The following is a 20247-nucleotide window of genomic DNA, read 5'->3' on the forward strand; positions in this document are numbered from 1 at the left end:
CATGATTACTTCGGAAGGAAAGAAAATCGAACGATTCATCTAAGGGTTAACCTCCCCAATTCAAGCAAATTTGATAGCTGCAAATCCTGAAATCTTTGACGGTGCAAGAGGTTGGCCAAGAAGTTGTACGACCACAACAACAAGAAGGGCGAGAAGTCAGGGGAAACTGAAGGCAAAAAGAAAAGTGACAACTAGAAAGGAAAGAATAACAAGAGAAAGGGACGATAGGGCTCAGAGTCGTCAAAGAAACAACAAACAACGATAATTCATGCAGTAACCACCCAAGTTCCCTCCACACCACATGCTCTAGTTTCATCCACTCTAAGTGCTCCTAAGCAGTACTCTGGAAATCTCCCAAAGTGTAACAATTGCAATTTTCATCACAATGGTGAATGTTGGGAGATGCATTGTACAAGTTGCAATCGAAATGGTCACAAGGAATAAATATTGCAGGACCTATCCTCCCCAGAGCCAACAGCAGGGAAACAACAACAACAACAACAACAACCGCAACTACAACAACAACAACAACGACAACAACAACAACAACAACAGCGGCAACAACGCCGGGGCACACCACACTTGTTATGGATGTGGAAAGACTGGCGATTTCCATCGAAACTGCCACAATGTCAACAACCCTGGGAATGGAGGAGTAGGGAGAGTGCTGACCATGGGTCAAGGATAAGCGGTTCAGGATCCCGCTGTTGTCACTGGTACGTTTCACCTAAACCACACATATGCATGCATCCTATTTGATATTGGAGCAGAGCGAAGCTTTGTGAGTAATAAATTCCAACACTTGCTAAAACAACAACCCCAGAAGCTTAATGAAACCTTTACGGTGGAAATGGCTAATGGGAAAACAGAATCAATTAGGGAAATCTACGTAGGATGTACCCTGACCTTAAATCATCAAGACTTTCAAATAAACTTGATGCCTATAACTATTAGGAGTTTGGATGTGATCATCGGCATGGACTGGTTGAGCCCCCACCATGCTGAAACTATGTGTCACGATAAGGTCGGCCACCTTCACCTCCCTAATCACAAAACCTTAATTATATACGGAGACAAGCCCAGTATGAACCTTCGTCTTATCTTGTGTATTAAGGCACATAAGTATCTAAAAAAGAAGGACTTGGTGTTTCTGGCTCACATAGTGGATAATTCCAAGGAAGAGGTCAATATTCGAGACATCCCAGTGGCTTGCGGTTTCCCGAATGTTTTTCCTGAAGATCTCCTGTGGATACCCCCAGAAAGACAAGTCAAGTTCCGAATTGACCTTGTGTCGGGAGCTACACCCATTGCCAAATCACCCTATAGGTTGGCTCCTGCAGAGATGCAAGAACTGTCCAGCCAACTCAGCGAACTCTTGAACAAAGGATTCATCCGACCCAGCTTCTCACCTTGGGGAGCTCCGGTCCTCTTTGTTAAGAAAAAGTACGAATCCTTTAGGATGTGTATTGACTACATAGAATTGAATAATCTCACTATCAAAAATCGCTATCCACTCCCACGAATCGACGATCTATTCTACCAGCTTCAAGGAGCGAGTTATTTCTCTAAGATACATCTGCGATCCGGATACCACCAACTCAAAGTCGGGGAAGAGGATATCCCCAAAACTGCTTTCCGAACTCGCTATGGACATTATGAATTTGTTGTAATGCCCTTCGGTCTAAAGAATGCCCCTGCCGCATTCATGGACCTGATGAATCGAATTGCCGACCATTCCTCGACAAATTTTTCATCGTTTTCATCGACGATATCATAGTCCATTCTTAAAGCAAAGAGGAGCATAGCCGAAATCTCCGGCTAATCTTGGAAACCCTACGAACCGAAAAGTTATACGCAAATCTCTCTAAGTGTGAGTTCTGGCTCCATAGCATGAACTTTTTAGGTCACATTGTCAGTCAAGAAGGGATACATGTGGACCCTTATAAGGTCAAAGCCATTGAAGGATGGGCAGTCCCAACGACACCCACTGAAATACCTCAGTTTATAGGTCTCACAGGCTGTTACTGGAGATTCATTCAGAACTTCTCCAAAATAGCCAAACCGCTTACCATGCTTACACAGAAGGGCGTATCCTTTGAATGGATAGAGAAGCAAGAAGTTGTCTTCTGAACTCTGAAGCGAGCTCTCTGTAGTGCACCAGTACCATCATTACCAGAGGGAACGGAGGACTTCGTGGTTTACTGCAACCCTTCAAATCAAGGGTTAGGTTGTACTCATGGAGTGGGGGAAGGTAATTGCATATGTAGCCATACAATTAAAGACACATGAGGTGAATTATACCACTCATGATCTCGAATTGGGAGCTGTGGTCTTCTCCTTGAAGATTTGGAGGCACTACCTTTATGGTACAAAGTGCACCATTTTCACCGACCACAAGAGTCTCCAACACATTTTGAATCAAAAGGAGTTAAACATGAGACAGCGAAGATGGGTTGAGTTGCTAAACGACTATGAGTGCGAGATCAAGTACCACCCAGGCAAGACTAATGTGCTAGTTGATGCCTTGAGTCGAAAAGAATACTCAAATCGTCGTGTGAAGACTCTTTCAATAACCATTCAATCCCATCTGTCCTCGCAAATCAAAGCAACCGAGTTTGATGCCATGAAGATAAAAAACAGGACAAGCGAAGCATTACATGGAATGGAAAAGAACTTTGAAGTCAAGGAGGACGGAGCACATTATTTCATGAACCAAATTTAGATCCCTAAACTTAGGGGATTTAGAGAGGTAGTCATGAATGAAGCCCATAAGACACGATATCCATCCATCCAGGATCAGATAAAATATACTTGGATATCAAACAACAGTATTGGTGGCCTAACATGAAGGCATAAATTGCCAGTGACGTTAGCAAGTGCCTCACTTGTGCTAAAGTAAAGGTAGAATATCATAAGCCCTCGGGACTATTACAACAACCAATAATACCCGAGTGGAAATGGGAAATGATTACTATGGACTTTGTAACCAAATTACCCAAGACTATAGATGGATTGGACACCATATGGGTAATAGTCGACAGGCTGACAAAATCCGCACATTTCCTGCCAATAAAGGAATCATACAAGATGGAACGATTGACAAGAATCTATATTAAGGAAATTGTGAGACTCCACAGAGTACCAATATCTATCATCTCAGATAAGGACAGGGAAAGGTATGTAGCTCCGAGAGGGAGTGTAAGTTCACAGAAGTGAAAGCAGTAGCATGGAGGTATGATTAAGGTGTTCCAATTATGGTTATTGAGCAGTGTGTTTGCGCTGGTGGTGTGGAAACACCTCCGGATGGGATGTTTGCTGAGGTCACAGAAGGAGTTCCGAGGGTGTAGAGCCAAAGAGGCTCGGAAGGGATGCAAGGATGGGGCCTTGGATTCCCGGTTTGGTGTGAAAAAGAAAGTATGCATGTAATGGTAATTCATCCTCAGGGATGCTTGGAGATGTCGTCAGTGTGTCGGGTTTTCCCAACCCGAGGATGCTAGAGCCATTTAAGCATGTGTATGTCATTGCAGAGGAGGACTCATGGGAGTTGCTCTAAATTTGAAGGATGTGTCATCCTGTCAGTATGAAAGGGATAAAGTTGGACTCGGAAAGGGAACAGGTTAAGTCTCCACAGTGAATTCGGTAAAAGATACATACGACGAGGAAGATGATAGCAGTGTGGTACCGGGTCAGGATCCCGGTGGTTCAGGGTTATATCTAGCTCGAAAGAGTCGAGTGATTGTTGTGACCTGGAACGAGTGAAGTATCATGGAGTGGTACTCGGTTGATAAGTGTGGTTATCAGAGGATGAGGCCGGTGGCTGGCTTGACGCGGTGGTCAGGACACCGCAAGGGAAGAGTTGGGTTTTGGGTTTCGGTGGTAGTGTTTTGAGGAACCTGGTTTGGTTAATGCCTGGTGCTGCATTGCGAGAGTATTTTCTGGAGTTGTGTTGCCGCAGGCTTCGAGGACGAAGCCTAATTTAAGTGGGGGAGAATTGTAACATCCCGAGTTCAGGAGTGCAAGTTCAGGGTTCAAAGTGAAAATATGAATGGTCAACTCGGCGAGTCCATGGGTAGACTCGACGAGTAGGGTCGTGATACTGGTCGCGTGTTAAGTGGCCAACTCGGCGAGTCGATGGCTGGACTCAACGAGTTGGTGCTGTGTGGAGAAAACCCTAATCACGGGGGTTGAGCCCTATATAAAGAAGATAATACCCTCTCCCCAGCCTCTTTACTCTCCTTTGAAGACCAGAAACCCTAATATTCATTTGTGAGAGAATTAGAGAGCATTTGGATCTTGAAGGAGTGTTTGTTGAAGGGATCTTTGAAGATTAAGAGGCTTGGAGCAAGGGGCTTTACAAGGTTTTGTCTTATTCTTCTGTTGGATTCTTCTCTTGAGGTAATGATTCGTTGCTTGAGCTGTTATCCATATAGATCTATCCTTTGTGGGATTTATGGGAGTATATCTAGTGTTATCTTGAGTTTGAGGTTGGATCTGAGGTTGCTACATCAGATCTAGAGTAGTGATGATCCAAAAGAGCATAAAGTCCCTGTTTAAGAGTTGTTGATGAAGCCTTTTAGTCCCAAACCCTAGCCCTAGAGTTTATTGTGCTTAGATCTCCATAGATTCACGTAAAGTTTGCCACTTTACTTGATGGATGACTTGTATAAGAGTATATCTATGGATTGGAGACCCTGGATTGCTTGGAAAGCCTCTGTATGGGTTAAGAGCTAGTGGTACTCGGCGAGCCACATAGGTGTGCTCGATGAGTTGCATGAAGATAGGCAGCAACTCGACGAGTTGGAAGAACAACTCGGCGAGTTGATTGGAGATAGCCTTGGACTCGGCGAGTCCAGTCATGAGGTCCTAACCTTTCTTGGTTGAGCAGTGAATTGGTGAGTCAAGGGATGACTCAGCAAGCTAATTGCAAATAGACTTAGAGTTGTGGGACTCGTCGAGTTGAGTCGAGATATGGGAGTTTTCAGAGCATGGGGACTCGATGAGTAAGCATGTTGACTCGGCGAGTACAGTTAGTCAGGAAGGTTGACTTTGACTGAGGACTTTGACTTTGACCAAAGGTTGACCAGTTTGACTTCCAGAGGTATTTTGGTAATTATTGGTATTTATTGGGTTGGTTTTTCGTAATGATCAGTGGCGGGGTTCGTGCTGGTGGTCGGAGCAGCGTGATCTTATTTTTCAGTTAGTAGTTGCAGGTGAGTTATCCTCACTATGCTTACAGGGTCTACGACACCAAGGCCGACCCTCTATTGGATGGAAATCCGGGTATTGCTGTTATGTTATTGCCTTGCTATGTCTGCATCCTGATAGTTATGATGGTTTATGTTAGAGACCTGATTAAGGTCGGACTCCTGATAGTTAGGGTGGTATATGTGCGACCGGAAGGTCTTATGTGTTATGAAGAGTATGAGACATATGTTGTTAGATGTTATGAGCACTGCATGTGTTATGATATGAGCAGTACATTATGGACCGGAAGGTCATCATGTTATATGTGGTTATGTGATATGTATGTGCTATGTATGTCATGTATGATTAGGACCGGAAGTTTAATATGATATTTATGTATGTGCTATGTATGCCACATATGGTAAGGACCGGAAGGTCAAGATGATATGGACCGGAAGGTCAACAGAGTATGGATCGGAAGGTCAACAGAGTTATGGGATGGAAATCCCCTGAGACTTTTGGATCGGAAGATCCCATGGAGTTATGGCCTGGAAAGGCGTATGTGCTGTTATGGCCTGGAAGGGCGTATGTGTTGTTATGGCCTGGAAAGGCGTATGTGTTGTTATGGCTTGGAAGGGCGTATGTGTTGTTATGGCCTGGAAGGGCGTATGTGTTGCATGTAGTATTTTGGGGGTAACTCGCTAAGCTTCCGGGCTTATAGTTTTAGTGCATTGTTTCAGGTACTTCAGGAGATCCTGGCTAGGCGAAGGCGTGATCATACCGCTCCTCAGTTTTATGTTGATGTTTCTGGGATACTCTGATAACGAATGAATTGAAAACCATTTTGTAATAACTAATGAATCTGGTTGTTTTTGAAAAGTTTAAATTGGTTGTAATTTTTACGGTGTTACAAGTTGGTATCAGAGCCTTGGTTTGAGTGAATTGGAGGAACATTCGTGTGAATCCAGTCTCAAATCAAGGAGAGTTTTCAAAAGAGAATTTAGAACGGTTTTCAAAATGAGTAAAAGAGGACGCGGAGGTACGATCAGCCGGAGCCAGTAAGTAACCTGAAAATACCATACAAGATAATTGTTTTTGAGATATGATAGAACAACATGCTAGTACTAGGCTAGGGATCTTCAGGAATTTCATGATAGAGTTGCCTGATTTATGATGCCTGCTAGCCAAGGCTTTCTTTCCGTATGAGATTTCCAGTGTTCCTCTAGGAGTGAGGGTTGAGTGCTTGTTATGTATGATCATCACTAGGATGTTGTGGTTTATACTTGATATAAATACGCGTAGGTGTGGAAGGTCGTTTGGGCCCATACTACTGAAAGCACAGGACCCATACACGTATCAAGGAAGCCACAACCCCTAGGGTCGGGTTGGGAGTTAGTTCCCGGGTTATTGCGGAAGCATCTGTTTTTCTGGAGGTGTATTTCCAGTATGGTGGTTGCGAGGCATGCTGGGAGTGGATCCGGATCAGGATCGGGATCAAAAAAGGACAGTTAGGGTGGATCAACGCCACTCGAGGTCTTTGGTCATATGAGTACAGATGAGTTGGATGCCAGGATTCGTGAGATCCAGCAGGATGAGAATGCTGCTATGTTCAGGGCGGAGATGCCAGAGATGTTTGGGTCGATCAGGACCGCCATGGTTGAGTATTTTGATGAGCGTTATGCGGCTCTTGTAGAGACGGCTGTCGCGGCAGCTGCAGCGGCTGTGGCAGCAGCAGGTGGAGGAACCGGTCGAGGTTTTCAGTAATGGGACTTCGATGATGCGAAGCCTCCTACTTTTTATGGAGTTCAGGATCCGATTGTTTCTATAAGGTGGTTGTTGGATGTGGAGGGTTGTTTCTTCACATGTTCATGCCCTACGGATAAGAGGGTGAGGTGTACTCTGAACCTTTTAAGGCTCGGGACAAAGGATTGGTGGAGGTTGACTACGAGATTGTATTCTGATGCGCAGCGGGCTGCGGTTACATGGGACTAGTTCTGGAAGATGTTCAGTACCCGTTATCTTCCACGGGTTGAGAGGGAGAGGATGGCTTAGGAGTTCTTGGAACTGGAGCGGGATTCGGAGTCGGTGACGAAGATCACCAGGATGTTCGATTAGAGGGCGATGTTTCGCCCTGAGTTTGTTTCGGAGCAGAGTCAGATGTTCCAATATCTGAGTATACTTAAGAGGGATATCAGGCAGTTTGTGTATATGCAGAGGTGCGAGACCTTGCTGGAATTGCAGGAGGCCGCTCGACGGCATGAGTTGGAAGTTGAGTTTCAGTAGCGAGAGCAGAGGCAGACCCGGTGTAGTCGCAACCGGTGTCGAAACGGTCCAAGACCGTTGATTCTAGATTGGGATAGATGAGCAGCCGCACTTGTGGGAAGTGTGGGAAGGGTCACACCGGAGTTTGTAGGTCCGGTGGTGCATGTCACAAGTGCGGAAGAGAGCAGCATTACGCGAGGGATTGTCGGCAGACAGACCCGGTTCAAGATTTTAGGATTGTTATCACTGCCATCAAGTTGGACACTTCAGGGTCAACTGTCAACAGCTTGCTGCGGGACCGGTGCAGGCTCTAGCACCGGCCACTTTGAGGATTACGGGTGGAGGTCAGGGTGGAGCGGAGCCCCCGAGGGCTTAGGGTCGTGCTTTTCAGCTTACAGTTAGTCAGGAAGGTTGACTTTGACTGAGGACTTTGACTTTGACCAAAGGTTGACCATTTTGACTTCCAGAGGTATTTTGGTAATTATTGGTATTTATTGGGTTGGTTTTTGGTAATGATCAGTGGCGGGGTTCGTGCTAGTGGTCGGAGCAGTGTGATCTTATTTTTCAGTCAGCAGTTGCAGGTGAGTTATCCTCACTATACTGCCAGGGTCTACGGCATCAAGGCCGACCCTCTATCGGATGGAAATCCGGGTATTGCTGTTATGTTATTGCCTTGCTATGTCTGCATCCTGATAGTTATGATGGTTTATGTTAGAGACCTGATTAAGGTCGGACTCCTGATAGTTAGGGTGGTATATGTGTGACCGGAAGGTCTTATGTGTTATGAAGAGTATGAGACATATGTTGTTAGATGTTATGAGCACTGCATGTGTTATGATATGAGCAGTACATTATGGACCGAAAGGTCATCATGTTATATGTGGTTATGTGATATGTATGTGCTATGTATGTCATGTATGATTAGGACTAGAAGTTTAATATGATATTTATGTATGTGCTATGTATGCCACATATGGTAAGGACCGGAAGGTCAAGATGATATGGACCGGAAGGTCAACAGAGTATGGATCTGAAGGTCAACAGAGTTATGGGATGGAAATCCCCTGAGACTTTTGGATCGGAAGATCCCATGGAGTTATGGCCTAGAAAGGCGTATGTGCTGTTATGGCCTGGAAGGGCGTATATGTTGTTATGGCCTGGAAAGGCGTATGTGTTGTTATGGCTTGGAAGGGCGTATGTGTTGTTATGGCCTGGAAGGGCGTATGTGTTGTATGTAGTATTTTGGGGGTAACTCGCTAAGCTTCCGGGCTTATAGTTTTAGTGTATTGTTTCAGGTACTTCAGGAGATCCTGGCTAGGCGAAGGCATGATCATACCGCTCCTTAGTTTTATGTTGTTGTTTCTGGGATACTCTGATAACGAATGAATTGAAAACCGTTTTGTAATAACTAATGAATATGGTTGTTTTTGAAAAGTTTAAATTGGTTGTAATTTTTACGGTGTTACAAGTTGGTATCAGAGCCTTGGTTTGAGTGAATTGGAGGAACATTCGTGTAAATCCAGTCTCAAATCAAGGAGAGTTTTCAAAAGAGAATTTAAAATGGTTTTCAAAATGAGTAAAAGAGGACGCGGAGGTACGATCAGTCGGAGCCAGTAAGTAACCCCAAAATACCATAAAAGATAATTGTTTTTGAGATATGATAGAATAGCATGCTAGTACTAGGCTAGGGATCTTCAGGAATTTCATGATAGAGTTGCCTGATTTATGATGCCTGCTAGCCTAGGGTTTGTTTTCGTATGTGATTTCCTGTGTTCCTCTAGGAGTGAGGGTTGAGTGCTTGTTATGTATGATCATCACTAGGGTGTTGTGGTGATACTTGATATAAATATGGGTAGGTGTGGAAGGTAGTATGGGCCCGTACTACTGAAAGCATAGGACCCATACACATATCAAGGAAGCCACAACCCCTAGGGTCAGGTTGGGAGTTACTTCCCGGGTTATTAGGGAAGCATCTGTTTTTTTGGAGGTGTATTTCCCGTATGGTGGTTGCAAGGCATGCTGGGAGTGGATCCGGATCAGGATCGGGATCAGGAAAGGACAGTCAGGGTGGATCAAGGCCACCCGATGTCTTTGGTCGGATGACTTCAGATGAGTTGGATGCCAGGATTCGTGAGATCCTGCAGGATGAGAATGCTGCTATGTTCAGGGCGGTGATGCCAGAGATGTTTGGGTCGATCAGGACCGCCATGGTTGAGTATTTTGATGAGCGCTATGCGGCTCTTGTAGAGACGGCTGTCGCGGCAGCTGTGGCGGCTGTGGCAGCGACAGGTGGAGGAACCGGTCGAGGTTTTCAATAACGGGACTTCGATGATGCGAAGCCTCCTACTTTTGATGGATTTCAGGATCCGATTGTTGCTATAAGGTGGTTGTCGGACGTGGAGGGTTGTTTCTTCACATGTTCATGCCATGCGGATCAGAGGGTGATGTGTGCTCTGAACCTTTTAAGGCTCGGGACAAAGGATTGGTGGAGGTTGACTACGGGATTGTATTCTGATGCACAGCGGGCTGCGGTTACATGGGACCAGTTCCGGAACATGTTCAGTACCCGTTATGTTCCACGGGTTAAGACGGAGAGGATGGCTCAGGAGTTCTTGGAACTAGAGTAGGATTCGGAGTTGGTGACGAAGATCACTAGGATGTTCGATTAGAGGGCGATGTTTTGCCCTGAGTTTGTTTCGGAGTAGATTCAGATGTTCCGATACCTGAGTATACTTAAGAGGGATATCAGGCAGTTTGTGTCTATGCAGAGGTGTGAGACCTTGCTGGAATTGCAGGAGGCCGCTCGACGGCGTGAGTTGGAAGTTGAGTTTCAGTTGCGAGAGCAGAGGCAGACCCGGTGTAGTCGTAACCGGTGCCGAAACGGTCCAAGACCGTTGATTCTAGATTGGGATATTAGAGCAGCCGCACTTGTGGGAAGTGTGGGAAGGGTCACACCGGAGTTTGTAGGTCTGGTGGTGCATGGCGCAAGTGCGGAAGAGAGGCGCATTACGCGAGGGATTGTTGGCAGACAGCCCCGATTCAGGATTTGAGGATTGTTATCACTGCCATCAGGCTGAACACTTCAGGGTCAACTGTCAACAGCTTGCTGCAGGACCGGTGCAGGCTCCAGCACCGGCCACTTTGAGGATTACGGATGGAGTTCAGGGTGGAGCGGAGCCCCCGAGGGCTCAGGGTCGTGCTTTTCAGCTTACAGCAGAGGAGGTCAGGGCAGTGCCGGATGTAGCTATGGGTATGTTCCTTCTTGATATTTTGTTATCTTGTGATTATTATTATGGAGTATTGTATATCTGCTAGTCTCGTTGTGTGATTTTTGGTATTGTATTCGTTTGTTCCTTGAGTGTTATGGTATGGTTAAGGGTTTTGGTATTGGGAGTTTTGTTGGTTATCATCCATGGGGATTATTAGTGGGAAATCAGGCTTTTGGTATGAATGTCGGGTAGCATCTGCAGTCTGAGGAGTGGTTAGCTGAAGGTCGGGCTTCTTTCGAGTCCAAGAAGATCAGTGTTGATATGTGATTTTGTGGAGGTTGCTCATTCTAGTGGGAATCAGTTTGCGTGTAAAGGAATATGTTGTGTATTGTTGTTAAGGGAGGTCGGTTATCGCAACCGGTGTTTGATAGTCAGTGCTCTAAGTGGGGAGAATTGGAAAATTCTTCGGAAGATCGACAAGCATGAGAGGTTGGTTAGCTGTTTGGGTTCCGCAGCGGTTCTGTCAGCCAAGAGCGTGGGCTGGTATATGTAAGTGTTAGTCAGGTGGGGCGGGGTACAGAACAAGGTTTTCGGAGAAAGAGGATTGGATGTTGTGAGGTCTAAGGCTAGGCCAGAATCTGAGAATATGGAAGGGAGTTAGAGTTCAGAACCCCAAGAGGGTTAGAAAAGTATATGCGGGAGAGATTCCTCGGGAGGATAGTTCGTGATGATGCATGATAGTTTGAGCGGTCCGAATAGACTGAAGGCCGGAAGGCGTATCAGTTGGACCGAAGGCCGGAAGGCGTATAAGTCAGGCTGAAGGCCCTGGAGGGTAGTTCAGCCATACTGAAAGTTCTGAGAGTGGTTTAGGGTGGCTGCAGGCCTGGAAGGGCGGTCCAGTCATGTTGAAACTCTGAATGTGTTGCTAGATCTATATGAGGAGATATATTGAGTATGCCGCGATGCTATAGAAATCAGTAGGTCTGGCCACGGGTATGGATCAGGTTAGTAGAAGGAAGTGCATGGGCTCGAGAGTCCTTGCGAGCGGATTCAGAGCTTGTGTAATACATGGGATAGTGGTTATCCTTCAAGGGAATGGTGTAGGGTGGAGTGTGAGCACTGTGGCACTTGTTGTCGGGGCAAGGCGGCCAAGTAGATTTCCTTGGATAAGGAAACGGAAACGTATGTAGCTCCGAGAGGGAGTGTAAGTTCACGGAAATGCAAGCAGTAGCGCGGATGTATGATTGAGGTGTTCCAATTATGGTTATTGAGCAGTGTATTTGCGCCGGTGGTGTGGAAACACCTCCGGATGGGATGTCTGCTAAGGTCACGGAAGGATTTCCGAGGGTGTAGAGCCAAAGAGGCTCGGAAGGGATGCAAGGATGGAGCCTTGGATTCCCAGTTTGGTGTGAACAAGAAATGACGCATGTAGTGGTAATTCATTCTGGGGGATGCTTGGAGATGTCGACAGTGTGTCGGGTTTTCCCAACCCGAGGATGCTAGAGCCAATTCAGCATGTGTATGTGATTGCGGAGGAGGACTCATGGGAAATGCTCTGAAGCTGAAGGATGTGTCATCATGTCAACAAGAAAGGGATAGAGTTGGACTCAGAAAGGGAGCAGGTTAAGTCTCCGTAGTGAATTCGGTAAAAGATACGTCTGACGAGGAAGATGATAGCAGTGTGGTACCGGGTCGGGATCCCGGTGGTTCAGGGTTAAATCTAGCTCGAAAGAGTCGAGTGATTGTTGTGATCTGGAACGAGTGAAGTATCATGGAGTGGTACTCGGTTGATAAGTGTGGTTATCAGAGGATGAGGCCGGTGGCCGGCTTGAGGCAGTGGTCAGGACACCGCAGGGGAAGAGCTGGGTTCTGGGTTTTGGTGGTAGTGTTTTGAGGAACCTGGTTTGGTTAATGCCAGGTGGTGCATTGCGAAAGTTGTTTCTGGACTTGTGTTGCCGTAGGCTTCGAGGACGAAGCCTAATTTAAGTGAGGGAGAGTGGTAACATCCCGAGTTCAGGAGTGCAAGTTCAGGGTTCAAAGTGAAAATGTGAATGGTCAACTCGGCGAGTAGGGTCGCGATACTGGTCGCGTGTTAAGTGGCCAACTCGGCGAGTCGGTGGATGGACTCGGCGACTTGGTGTTGTGTGGAGAAAACCCTAATCTCGGGGGTTGAGCCCTATATAAAGAACATAATACCCTCTCCCCAGCCTCTTTACTCTCCCTTGAAGTCCAAAAACCCAAATATTCGTTTGTGAGTGAATTGGAGAGCATTTAGATCATGAAGGAGTGTTTGTTGAAGGGATCTTTGAAGATTAAGAGGCTTGGAGCAAGGTGCTTTACAAGTTTTGGCTTATTCTTCTGTTGGATTCTTCTCTTGAGGTAATGATTCGTTGCTTGAGCTGTTATCCATATAGATCTATCATTTGTGGGATTTATGGGAATATATCTAGTGTTATCTTGAGTTTGAGGTCGGATCTGAGGTTTGCTACCTCAGATCTAGAGTAGTGATGATCCAAAAGAGCATAAAGTCCCTGTTTAAGAGTCGTTGATGAAGCCTTTTAGTCCCAAACCCTAGCCCTAGAGTTTATTGTGCTTAGATCTCCATAGATTCACGTAAAGTTTGCCACTTTACTTGATGGATGACTTTTATAAGAGTAGATCTATGGATTGGAGACCCTGGATTGCTTGGAAAGCCTCTGTATGGGTAAGAGCTAGTGGTACTCGGCGAGTCACATGGGTGTACTCGGCGAGTTGCATGAAGATAGGCAGCAAATTGACGAGTTGGAAGAACAACTCGGATTTGTTGGAGATAGCCTTGGACTCGGCGAGTCTGCTCTTGGACTCGGTGAGTCTGTTCATGAGGTCCTAACCTTTCCTGGTTGAGCAGTGAATCGGTGAGTCAAGGGATGACTCAGCGAGCAAATTGTGAATAGACTCAGAGTTGTGGGACTCGGCGAGTCTTGGGGCGACTCGACGAGTTGAGTCGAGATATGGGAGTTTTGAAAGCATGGGGACTCGGCGAGTAGAGTCAGTCAGGAAGGTTGACTTTGACTGAGGACTTGGACTTTGACCAAAGGTTGACCGATTTGACTTCCAGAGGTATTTTGGTAATTATTGGTATTTATTGGGTTGGGTTTTGGTAATGATCAGTGGTGGGGTTCGTGCTAGTGGTCGGAGCAGCGTGATCTTATTTTTCAGTCGGCAGTTGCAGGTGAGTTATCCTCACTATACTGACAGGGTCTACGACACCAAGGCCGACCCTCTATCGAATGGAAATCTGGGTATTGCGGTTATGTTATTGCCTTGCTATGTCTGCATCCTGATAGTTATGATGGTTTACGTTAGAGACCCGATTAAGGTCGGACTCCTGATAGTTAGGGTGGTATATGTGCGACCGGAAGGTCTTATGTGTTATGAAGAGTATGAGACATATGTTGTTAGATGTTATGAGCACTGCATGTGTTATGATATGAGCAGTACATTATGGACCGGAAGGTCATCATGTTATATGTGGTTATGTGATATGTATGTGCTATGTATGTCATGTATGATTAGGACCGGAAGTTTAATATGATATTTATGTATGTGCTATGTATGCCACATAGGGTAAGGACTGGAAGGTCAAGATGATATGGACCGGAAGGTCAACAGAGTATGGATCTAAAGGTCAACAGAGTTATGGGATGGAAATCCCCTGAGACTTTTGGATCGGAAGATCCCATGGAGTTATGGCCTGGAAAGGCGTATGTGTTGTTATGGCCTGGAAGGGCGTATGTGTTGTTATGGCCTGGAAAGGCGTATGTGTTGTTATGGCCTGGAAGGACGTATGTATTGTTATGGCCTGGAAGGGCGTATTTGTTGTATGTAGTATTTTGTGGGTAACTCACTAAGCTTCCGGGCTTACAGTTTCAGTGTATTGTTTCAGGTACTTCAGGAGATCCTGGCTAGGCGAAGGCGTGATCGTACCGCTCCTCAATTTTATGTTGATGTTTCTAGGATACTCTGATAACGAATGAATTGAAAACCTTTTTGTAATAACTAATTAATATGGTTGTTTCTGAAAAGTTTAAATTGGTTGTAATTTTTACGGTGTTACAGTACACCCCGTGTTCCATGTTTCCAATTTGAAAAAGTGCTTATTCGACGAAACTCTCGTCATCCCATTGGAAGAAATAGAAATCAACGAGAATCGCTTGTTCATTAAGGAACCAATTGAAATCATGGATAGGGAAGTGAAGCGTACTAAGCAAAGTCGCATTCCGATTGTGAAAGTTAGGTGGAACGCGAAACGTGGACTGGAATTCACATGGGAACGCGAAGACCAGATGAAGGAGAATTACCCTCACCTATTCTCGCTTTCTCAAACCTAGCTACAAAAAGAATTTCGGGACGAAATTCCCTCTAACGGGGGGGGGGGGGGTGATGTCACAACTAGGAATTCTGATACTTTGTAAACACTCAACAAGGATAACATTGTGATTAAAACCTGAAAGCATGTATGATGTTTATTCAATGAAAACAAAGTTTCCATCAAACACTCCGTATAAACATTCAAATAGTCAACAAAAGGTTGGAAACCCTAGAAATCCCGGTTTAAGTCCATTATGGACTAGGATTTCCTTATTGGGCCTAATGGACCAATAAGCTTCCAATTTGACTATTTTGGGCCTAGAACCCTTAAATGGGCTCTAATTGGACCCACTTTCATAAAATTTAACATTTTGGGCCATAATGGGCCTAAAATGAAATAAATTACCCTAATGGGCCTTAACTAAACTAATAAGCTTTATTGGGCCGTAAAACTCACTCTTTTAAAAATTATTGGGCCGTAAGATATTTTAAAAGCCTAATGGGCTGAAAAATAATAATTTGGGCTGATGATTTCGAACTAGGGAAACTAATGGCCCAAACTACTCAACTCCTTTCCCCTAACCCAATTCTCCGCCCACACCCATGATATTAATAAAAAAAGGGAGAGAAGTGAATTGTTGAGGGTTAGACACCTAATCATTACATTTTGGGTATCCATGCACCATCCTCTCCTCCCTATGCATCATCACTTCATCTATTTATCTCTCCCCTCTTCTCTCTACTCTCGGTCGAAGGTAGACACACACACACAATTCATTTCCAACTCTTTCCAAATTCTCTCACGAACACTTTCATTCCTCCATCAAAATTTCAAGATCTAAGGCATTTCAAGGAGGTTCTTCCATAAGAAATCATCATCCTTGGTAAGTTGTACTTAGATCCATGGTTTAGTTTCTTAATTCTTTTATAAATATCCTTCTAACTCATGAAAGTTCATGATCATGCTTCTTAGAACCTATCTAAGCCAAAGTCTTCTCAAGAAGCTTTCAAGGGCCGAAAATAACATCAAACTCTTCCATTCTTTCTTCAGAACCAAAAACAACAAGCAAAGGTGAGTTCATACCCCTCTATTTTCGGTTTTCACATTTTTTATGGGGGAGAATACAAGTAAAATGTTTTGATCTATGTGTATTTGTATGTTATGTGTGATTTCTTGTGTTTGTATGGTAAATATGTGCCAAGAATGTAATATATTTGAGATCTATAGTTCAAAAAGGAAAAATGTGTGATCTAGGTTATATTTCACTTAACATTTCAAGATAAACTATCGTACAAGCTTTATAATAAGGATACAACAACATAGAATTTGTTATTGGACCATTTTTGAAAAATAAACAAAAGTTGGGGAAAAAGATGTCATTCACGGTTTCTACAAGGATCAAACAGTCAAAACAGTTAAAATAGAAGTTTTTATGAACATTATGCTTTCCAAAGGACTAAAAATGTAAATTGTAGCCTATTGGGCTAAAATTTTGGACTTTTCGGCCCATAGGCCTAAATTTGCAAAGAATATGGTTTTTAATGGGCCGAAATGGTAAATTTCTCAAAACAGTGGGTAGAAAAGTAAATAAATATATTTCAGGGTTTAAAATGACCCTTTTTGCATAAAGGATTAAAAAAAATAAAGTTTTTGGATTTTGGGTCAGATTTGTAAAAGTTGCGAAAAGTTTGGATTGTAAATGAATTTTTTTTAATAAAGGTGGTGAAACTGCCAAAAAGTAAAGAATAAGCTGAAAACATTATTTAAATAAGTCTTTGGGCCAAAATGTCAAGAAAAATAGTTTAAGAACCTAAAATGTCATTTTTTTTCTATAAAAAGGGACTAAAATTGTCATTTTTATTAAAGAAGGGTTGAATAGCTCAAACCAATATTTTTGAGTCAATTATTTTATTATTGAGATATTTTGGTCAAAAGTACCACATTATAACTTATGAATTTAGAATAAAAAATATACATATATTTTCATAAATCTAAATGTCGTTATAAAACAATCGACAAACTTTGTGCCTTTGCGATTCAAAAATTGTTCAAACAAAATTCCCGACATTTATACTATGCAAAACAAGTAAACATTCAAATTGTTGGGCTTCAAAGATTCTAATCATGCTTATTGGGCCTTCGTGACCCATTAACATGACTTTTGGGCCTAACATAAATAATACATGTTTATTGGGCCTCCTGTGGCCCAATTACATGCTTAAGGGACCCTCAATGGCATTTACATGCTATTGGGCCTCAGTGGCCCATTAGAATTGCTAGTAAGGTCCAAACAAATCATATGCGAAATAGGCCAACACGTCCTTCGTATACTCGATAGCCTTAAATAACATACGTAATTAGTAGGACCTCGTGGTCCTCTTCTCCTCGTATGTTAGGATTACCTTATATTCAAGTAAACAAAAATCAAGTCGTTAGTCAAGGTTAATCAAATTCATTTGGATTAAGTGAGTAATAACGGGCGACACCAATAAGTTTCGGTCGTAGTCTGTAGTTATAATCAAAGTCTCCTGGAGGGAGAGCGAGAGTTTGTGTATAGATCTATACGGGGGTGACTCCCCTACACCTAAGATGTTCGCTAGAGTTAGACTCGGCCAGTCTAGGGTGACAAAATCTTAAGATCAATTTCGGCGTTCACCAGAATGCCAAGACAGACGAACTAGTCATTATCATGCATGGTTATAACAACTCACATAGAAATTCAATACCATCTAAGTAATCAGGGAAGTCATACTCATTCGATGTGACAATATAATAATACAAAACGATCATACTATTTTATCGGAAAGCATCGGGTTTTCTGGGGAAATCAACAATATTCACTTGTACTTTCAATAACAATAATGCCAAATTTCTCATTCATACACATTTTGAAATCATTCATGCACATACCTATGGGTCTTCACACTTTTTGTATAAACGATTTTCGTTTCATAAAATATCAGATTTTCTGGGTTTTATAAACTACACAAAACATTTTCATACCAAACTTGCTTATGAACTCACCAACATTCTATATATTGACGTTTTCAAAATAACTTGTATTCTCAGGTAACAGATAAGTTGAAGAACAATACCAAGTGTGTTAGGATGCTATGTTTCAAAAACTCTCAAACAATTTATACTATGGATATGTAATATTTAGACAATGTACTTGATGTGAACAATGTCAGTTGTAATGTATTTATGCTTGGTGATGTTTATGTTATGTTTCATGTATATTCCTTGTGATGATATTTCAATTTAAGTCTCACGAGCCCTCAGACATTTCCGCCGTCTGGTTTGGGGGTGTGACATGAAGAACGCCGAAATCCAAGTTATAACGAAGAAGTTATGACTCGTCGAAGTTTTACGGCAAAACCGGCACGACACTAGGAATCGTAAAAAGTGAATTTACGATAAAATACTTTTTATCCTTAGCGATCTAAATGAAATTTGTAGTATATGTTAAACTAAGAGTGTGCATCAAAAGAACGTCCAAATCTGACTTTGTATGAGGAAGTTATGATTTTTCTAAGATTTAGCATAACAGTAAATGGCCTGGAAATTCGAATTTTAGATAAGTCGATTTTTCGCCAAAATAATCTAAATGAGAAATTAAGATATCGTTAATACGAGTTAAACGATAAAAAGACAATCGAAAACGGAGCTCGTATGCGAAAGATATGGACGAAGCTTAGTGTCTACTCTTCAAGCGCGGCGAATTCGATGCAGATTTGTAAATCTGAGATAGAATAAGAATTGGCTTGTGAGGTCTAAATGAAATTTGTAGTACTCGTAAATACCAACGCATGGATATAAAGAACATTGAGAATAAAGCTCGTATGAGAAAGATATGGCCGAAACTTAGTCTCGACTCTTCAAGCGCGACAAATTCGATATGGTTTTGTAAATCTGAGCTACATTGAAAATTAACCTACGGGGTCTAAATGAAAGTTGTATTACTTGTAAATACCAACTTGTGCATATAAAGAACTTAGAAAATGGAGCTCGTACGTGGAAGATACGAACGAAGCTTAGAGACTACTGTACGATAAAACCCCTATAAATAAAGGGTGAATCCTTCATATTTCGCACACCTTTCACCCTCTCTTTCTCTCTCTACTTTCTCTCTCTAAGCCCCTTAACCCCACGTAAGCCTAGGTAAATCCCTAGCACCCTAAGGGAGCCACGCGGCTCCCGGAGTCCCGAGAAAAAGGGCCTTTCGGTTCGGAAACGCTGCTCCAAGCGAATCCCGGTTTTCGAGAAAACCCGTTGTAAGTGAGCTAAGCCTACACTATTTTTAATATAGCTTTTAATTAATTATAGTAACATTATTAGGACCTTATGGTAATTATTCGGGCTATTATTATGGGTTATATAAGTGTTGCTGTAATATCTTTTTAACCACTCGCGGTACGCGGAATCTTGTTCGGAGGGACACTTGGGTTGCTGGATTCAGAAGGGCTATATGCCAAAATGATCCTGCCATCTGGTGTTTCATGTCTGACCCCTGTCTGTACATAGTGGGTGAAGAATATTGTTTAACACTTATATAATAGTAATAATAGCTATATTATTAATTAGTCTCGGTAAAACGTTAGACTAAACTCTAGTGGTAATGGTACTAGGTTTTGTTGAAGGAAATTGTTTTAAAGTAAACGAAGTGTTGCCCGAGAACCGCGTCACCACCTTATAAGGTGAGTACATAGTTACTTTCATCTTACACATAGATACGAATTATTTTATATAAATTATGTGCTATGTATGCATATTATCTGAATACTTATTGTCTATGTTGGATGAATGATTTTATACATGCTCCAAATAAATTAAAATGTGTATGTATTTTATATCTGCAAAATATGTTGGTTAAAACATGCGTAGATGAAATATAAGTCGGATGATGAGATGAGAGTTGATATAGACCATGAGATAAGGGCGAGAGGTGAACAATGAGAGAAGCCTTTTACTCAAATGATGGACCCGTCATCTAGCAGAGTATGGATGACAACCACGGCCTATTCTAGACAGTCCAGTGGAACACTAGCTGGCTCACAACCTGTAGGTGTTGTGAACAATGTGTTCACCCGGTGTACTCTAAACCTTGATGCCAAAACCCTAGTGACTATGCAAACTTAGTACCTAAACCCTGGTGACTATGTGGACTTAGTTCCTGTTATATAAACCCTAGCGACTATGCAGACTTAGTGCCTAAACCCGGTGACGATAGACTTCGTGCCA

This window comes from Lactuca serriola, chromosome 8 (genome assembly GCF_051521515.1).
Source record: "Lactuca serriola cultivar US96UC23 chromosome 8, Lser_US96UC23_V15, whole genome shotgun sequence".
Classification (NCBI taxonomy): Eukaryota; Viridiplantae; Streptophyta; class Magnoliopsida; order Asterales; family Asteraceae; genus Lactuca; species Lactuca serriola.